At 43.4% G+C, this 6000-nt stretch overlaps 1 protein-coding gene across 2 annotated transcripts in view; it reads right to left on the reverse strand.

The window, feature by feature from the left end:
• NCAPH2 (non-SMC condensin II complex subunit H2) overlaps window positions 1-6000 on the reverse strand; it is a 1876179-nt gene that overhangs the window by 848844 nt on the left and 1021335 nt on the right. The window lies entirely within an intron of this gene.

A 6000-nucleotide genomic window follows, 5' to 3' on the forward strand; every position in this document is an offset into this window, starting at 1 on the left:
GGCTTTTAATGAACTGTTCACTGTATGAAGAGTACAAGGTTTGATTCCTTTCACCTTAGTTTGTTTACTGTGCAATTAGGAGCAAGCGCTGCACCAAAATAGGAGAAATTTGCTCAGTGGGCTTACCTGATCAATGAAAAGGTATAATAAATCAAGAGAAGTGTAGGTCTATTGAATAATCTTGAAATTAAAACACTATCTTTGGGTAGGGAGTTGGTATAATGTTTAAGGTGCTTACCTCCAAGACACAAGGTACAGGGTTTAATTCTCAGCTTTGGAGGGAGGAAGGGAAATTGCCCAAGCTTAAAATAGTCCACAAGGGTATCTAGCCTAAAGCTTACTTATAAATAAAAAGCTGCACAGATGAAGCAGTCCATATTTAAATGAGAATCTTGCATGCAATAGACACACTCCCCCTGTGGGCAGAGTTAGGGATCTTGTGCCCACAGGAAGTGCATTTCTTAAAACTGCCATTTTTCAGACATTATGAGGAAGAAAAACAGGAAACGTCCTTTTTTTTTTTTAATATTACCTAATCAACAATGGTAGGAAACAGAATACCCTCTAGAGGGTAGAAAAAAGGAAAGAAAAGAAGGAAGGGTACCAGCAGTGGTACTGACAGCGACCTTAGGTAGAAGTGAAAAAGAGATAGTAGTAGAAACCAAATGCTATAGAAAAAGTACAGTTGTGTACACTTACCATAAATGTAGATGTTCGAGTGTATTCACTGTTGCAGTCATTACATTTGGGTTATCTGCTTGCAGGTAGCCCTCAGTCGGCCTGATTAACAAAGTCTTGGGTCCTGCATTGGTTGCTGTCCCTTCTTCCATGACCTCAGGTCGTCAGGGGTATAAAACATTCAGCCGACGCCATTACATCAGTTTTTCTTGCCGCAGATGTCAGGTGCCCTCCTAATGGGAAGCAATTAAATATAAAAATACAATGATATACCTCCAACAAAAAAGCAAATACACCGAAAAGCTTTTAAGCATAGTAAAAGAAAGTAGAGGTATAGGCAAAAGAAGTTAGGTGGCTGGAGGGAGGGTAACCAGGACTGCAACAGTTAATACACTCGAACATCTACATTTCTGTTAAGTGTACACAACTGTATTATGTTCTTCGTGTTTCACTGTTGCAGTCACTATATTTGGGTAGATTCCCAAAGCTATGGTTGGGACGAGGGATTTAGATAGCATTACGACTAGCTATAAGGCCCTGTAAGACTGCAGTGGCAAAGCCAGCTCTGGATTTAGAGAAAATTGGCAAATGATAATGTTTGGTGAAAGTATGTACAGAACTCCAGGTAGCAGCTTCTAGGATGTCCCTGGTAGGGACTCTTCTGAGAAAGGCTGTAGAGGTAGATGCAGCCCTGGTGGAGTGAGGTCTGATGCCCTGTGGGACAGGTTTTCCATGGTGCTTATAGCAGAAATGAATGCAAGGGCCTATCCATTTAGAAATGGTTTGCTTTGAAATAGCCTTCCCCTCTGCCCCTGCAGCAAATGCCACCAGCAGTTGTTCAGATTTCCTTTGAGGTTTAGTCCTGTCCAAGTAGAAACTAAGTTGTCTGTGCACATCTAAGGAATGCAGTATCCGTTCCCCTTTGTTCTGAGGATTGGGAAAGAAGGTCGGCAAATGAATGGATTGATTAAGAGCCACACTGGGTACCACCTTGGGCATAAAGGATGGATTGGTTCTGAGGGACACCCTGTCCGCATGAAAGATGATGAAAGGATCCACTGCCATAAGGGCCTGTAATTCAGATACCCTTCTTGCTGAAGTGATTGCTAAAAGGAAAGCTGTTTTCCAAGAAAGACATTTTAAGTCTGCAATAGCAGCTGGCTCGAAAGGCGGTACAGTGAGTTTCTCCAAAACAAAGTTAAGGTCCCAGGCTGGGGTTGGAGGTCTCCTGGGTGGTCTCAAATTTTTTTACCCCTCTGAGGAACTGCTTGAGCAGTGAATGAGAGAAGAGGGGAGGTTCTGTGTTATAATGAGCTGAAATGGCTAAGGCATGAATTATGATGGAGGAAAAAGACAGGCCCTTGTGAAGCATCTCAGTTAAGTATTGTAAAATCTGAGGTAAACTGGGCACTGCTGTGCTCATCCCTTGAGATTGGTTCCAGGCACAGAATCTTGGCATTTTTCAGCATAAGGTTTTCTAGCACTAGGCCTCCTTGCCTCTAAAATGATATACATCACAGGTTCACTGAGGGATGGTACAGGAGAGATTAGATACTTAGCCAGGCTGCTAGGTTCAGTGTTAAAAGCTGAGGGTGCAGAATCTGGTTCTCCTGCTGAGACAACGGGGAAGGAGTCTGAGGCAGGTGCCATGGGGATAACCGTGACACACTGCGCAGGAGGGGGTTCTGGAGCAATCAAAATCATCCTTAGTGTGTCCGGTTTGATTTTTTTGTAGTACTTTGGAGAGAAGAGGCAGAGGGGGGGAAGGCATAGACTGATAGGTTTTTCCAGCTGAAGGGCAGAGCATCCATTTTCCAGGCTTGTTTGTGGGGAGTCCTTGAGCAAAATGTGTCCAATTGGTAGTTCTCGGGAGAGGCAAACAGGTCTATATCTGGGCTCTCCCATTTGCTTGTCAACATGTTGAAAATCCTTGGTTCCAGTCTCCACTCGTGTGGGTCCATGAGGTTTCTGCTTAGTCCGTCTGCCAGTGTATTAACATTTCCTGGCAGGAATTGAGCTTGTAGGTGCACTTGGTAGCTCAAGGCTGTTTTCCACAATGCCGTGGCTAGTCTGCAGAGGGGGTAAGAATGTGAACCCCCCCTGCTTGTTTATGTACCACATAACAGTGGTGTTGTCTGTCTTTACCATTAGTTGTCCTGGAAGAATGTGGTCCTTGAAGGCTGTCAGAGCATTCTGTACAGCTAACATTTCTTTTTGATTGATATGCAGGTGCATTTGACTTGGGTTCCATTTGCCCTGAATGCACTTCCCTGCCAAGTGAGCCCCCCATGCATAGTCTGATGCGTCCATTGTTAGGGTTTGGGCGGCAGGGGGTGGTGTGAAAGGTAGCCCCTCGTTTTGGTGGCAGGCCTCTGCCCACCAAAGGAACTCTAGGCGTAGGCACGGTATGATAGGAATTATTGCTTCTAGATCCTGAGAATGTTGACACCATAGGCTTTTTAGATACCACTGTAGTTTCCTCATAAGCACTTTTGCATATGGAATTAGAAGAATGCATGAGGCCATGAACCCAAAGTCTTGCAGTATTTGCCTTGCAGATAGCAGGGATTTTGTAGCCACTTGTTTAAAGTAGGTTGTCAAATGAATTTGTTTCTCTGGCGTGAGGAAAGCCATCTGGGAAGTTGTATTCAAACTTGCTCCCAGGAATATAATTTGTTGACAGGGTACTGTGATTTATTTTCGTTTATGGTGTACCCCATACAGTCAGAACCCTTTGTACAAAGGCCAGATGATTCAAAAGTATGTCCTGGCTTTCTGCCTGAATTAGACAATCGTCCAGGTATGGGTATATTTGAATACGTCTTTGCCTGCAAAATGCAATAACTGGAGCTAGGCACTTTGTGAATACCCTGGGCACAGTAGACAAGCCAAAGGGCAGTGCAGAGAACTGATAGTGCATGTCGCCTGCTTTCAAGTGCAGGTTATCTTCTGCAAGATTCCTTGATTGGGATGTGCAGGTATGTTTCTTTTAAATCTAGTGTTGCCAACCAGGCATCTTTGCTAGCATAGGAAGCAACTGGTGAAGAGTCAGCATCTTGAATTTTGGAATCTCCAAAAAAGGTGTTTAGAAAAGAAAGGTCCAGGCTAGGACGCCATGCATTGTCTTTTCTGGGTACCAGGAAAAGTCTCTACTAGAAACCTTGCCCCTTTTCCTCTTCTGGCACCAAATGAATAGCCCCCATGCCTAAGAGAGAAAGTACTTGTTTTTGGGCCTCTGCCCACTGATTTGGGGGTAGGTCTGGTCACCCGCTTGATGTTGGCAACGTGTGGAAGTGAAATCTGTATCCCTGGGACACTATATTTAAAACCCACTTGTACTGGGTAAGGAGTTCCCAGTTCTTTGCATGAAGAGCAATCTTTCCCCCCAAAGGGGCAGTCAGTTGATAAGTGCTTGGAAATTTTAAAAGGAAGTCAGTGAGACAGCTTACCATAGGGGGGAGTGTTATTACTCCCAGATTTGGAAGTGGAGGCCCCCCACTGCTTAGTCCTGTGCATACTCTGGGACTGCAGCCTGGGAGCTCTGCTGGATCTGGGTTTGGACTGAAGGTCTGGAAGAGGCAGGAAAGGACCAATTCTTGGAAGGCCAATGCCTACTAAATCTTGGAGGTTGTACTTGTAAAAAAATCTTTAACAGTTTGCATATATTTAGCTTTTTCCTCAATCTTTTTAAGAACTTCTTCTGCCTTGTTGCCAAACAAGCGGTCCTGGTTTAGGGGAGCATCCAGTAATTTTGCTTTAACATGATCTGGTACGGACTGCACCTTTAGCCAAGCATGCCTTCAAAGTACAGACCCAGTTACAGCAGCCCTGCAAGATGCCTCTAGAGTCAAAACCACATTGCAAAGTATGTTTTCCAACCTGTTCAGCTGAATGCAATAAATCCTGTAAATCCTTATTTTCAGCACAATCAGGAAATAACATCATTTTCTGTTTAAGCAATCTAATAATATGCTGCTGATACTTCAACATATGAAACTGGCAGTTTAAGGCCCTAATTGCCAAAGTTTCAGAAGTGTATACCTTCTTACCCCATCTATCCAGAGCCCTGGAGTCTGTATCAGAGGGGGTAGGATTTTTGGCAGTAGTAGCTTTAATGCCCTTAGGCCCCTGTGAAATGGTCTTAGGATCCGCAGTAGGATTTTTGAAAAGGAACTTGTGAGAGTCAGGGACCCTGTAATATCTATCAGGTTTCCTGGGAGCAGGAGTTGAAGCTAGATTCTGCAAATGCATCATCAACAATGTGTAGTACAGGAGGTATGGCTAAAGGCCTGTGCTGGGGCAGGAGTAAGAGATCCCTAAGCCTCTTTTTAGAATCAGAGAAAATGCTCCCTGAGAGTATGCAAGGTTTCACCAAAAGAGAAATTCTCTGATATGCAAGTCATCTGAATAAGGAAATATATGAATGCCATTCAGACTGTTATGAGCCATGATTGGGGCTACACATTTTGTGAACACCCCTGGAGATGCAGATAATTCAAAGGATAATGCAGAGAATGGATAATGTGACCCAGAAACGCAAAACTTAGAAATTTCCTGAAGCCTGTGGCTATGGGAATGGGATAAGCATCTTATAAGTCCAGTGTTACCACGTAAGCCAGGGGAGGAATGAAGGATAACAGATTCTCTAAAGTTATCATTTTGAATTCCAGTGTTTTTCACATATAGGTTTATGAACGAAAGATCTGATACTGGTCTCCAAAGACCTCTATCTTTAATACCAGAAACATTCTGGAATAGAAGTATTTGAACTAGTGCCTGTAAGTCAAAGGGGCTACATATCCTTGACTGTATAAAGACTGAAGATCCTAGGGAAAATATTCTTTACAGTTCAGTGTGTGGGCAGGAATTCCCTGAAAAGAGATTTTGTACCCAGTGTCAACTGTAACCCTCCAGCACCAATTTTAACACCCAAGAGCCTGTGACAATATTTTGCCAAAGGGGGATATTAAGGACCAGCTTGTGGGACAGGTTTGTTGAGATAATGGCCACAGGGAGGAGGGAGAAAGAATGCTGGCATTCTCATTCTGTACTGTTGGACTGTCCCTTTTTCTGAAAGAACACTTATTTCTTGTCAGTCCTCTTTTTTTAGCTTCTTGTTTGCCAGAATATGACTAGTTTTGTTTGGCTTTTTAATGAAAGAGAAAAGCCAAAAAGGCATATACTGGAGGAAAAAAAGAATCTTAGAAACTCCCTGAATCAGTTTCCCTCCTTCAAGTTGTTTGAGAATGTGGTTAGCAGAAGAACCAAACAATACTTCCGTCTCATATATACACACGTGTGCATATAACACATAAATGTGTC

The sequence above is a fragment of the Protopterus annectens genome, chromosome 11.part0, assembly GCF_019279795.1.
Source record: "Protopterus annectens isolate FY-2018-M chromosome 11.part0, PAN1.0, whole genome shotgun sequence".
Classification (NCBI taxonomy): Eukaryota; Metazoa; Chordata; order Ceratodontiformes; family Protopteridae; genus Protopterus; species Protopterus annectens.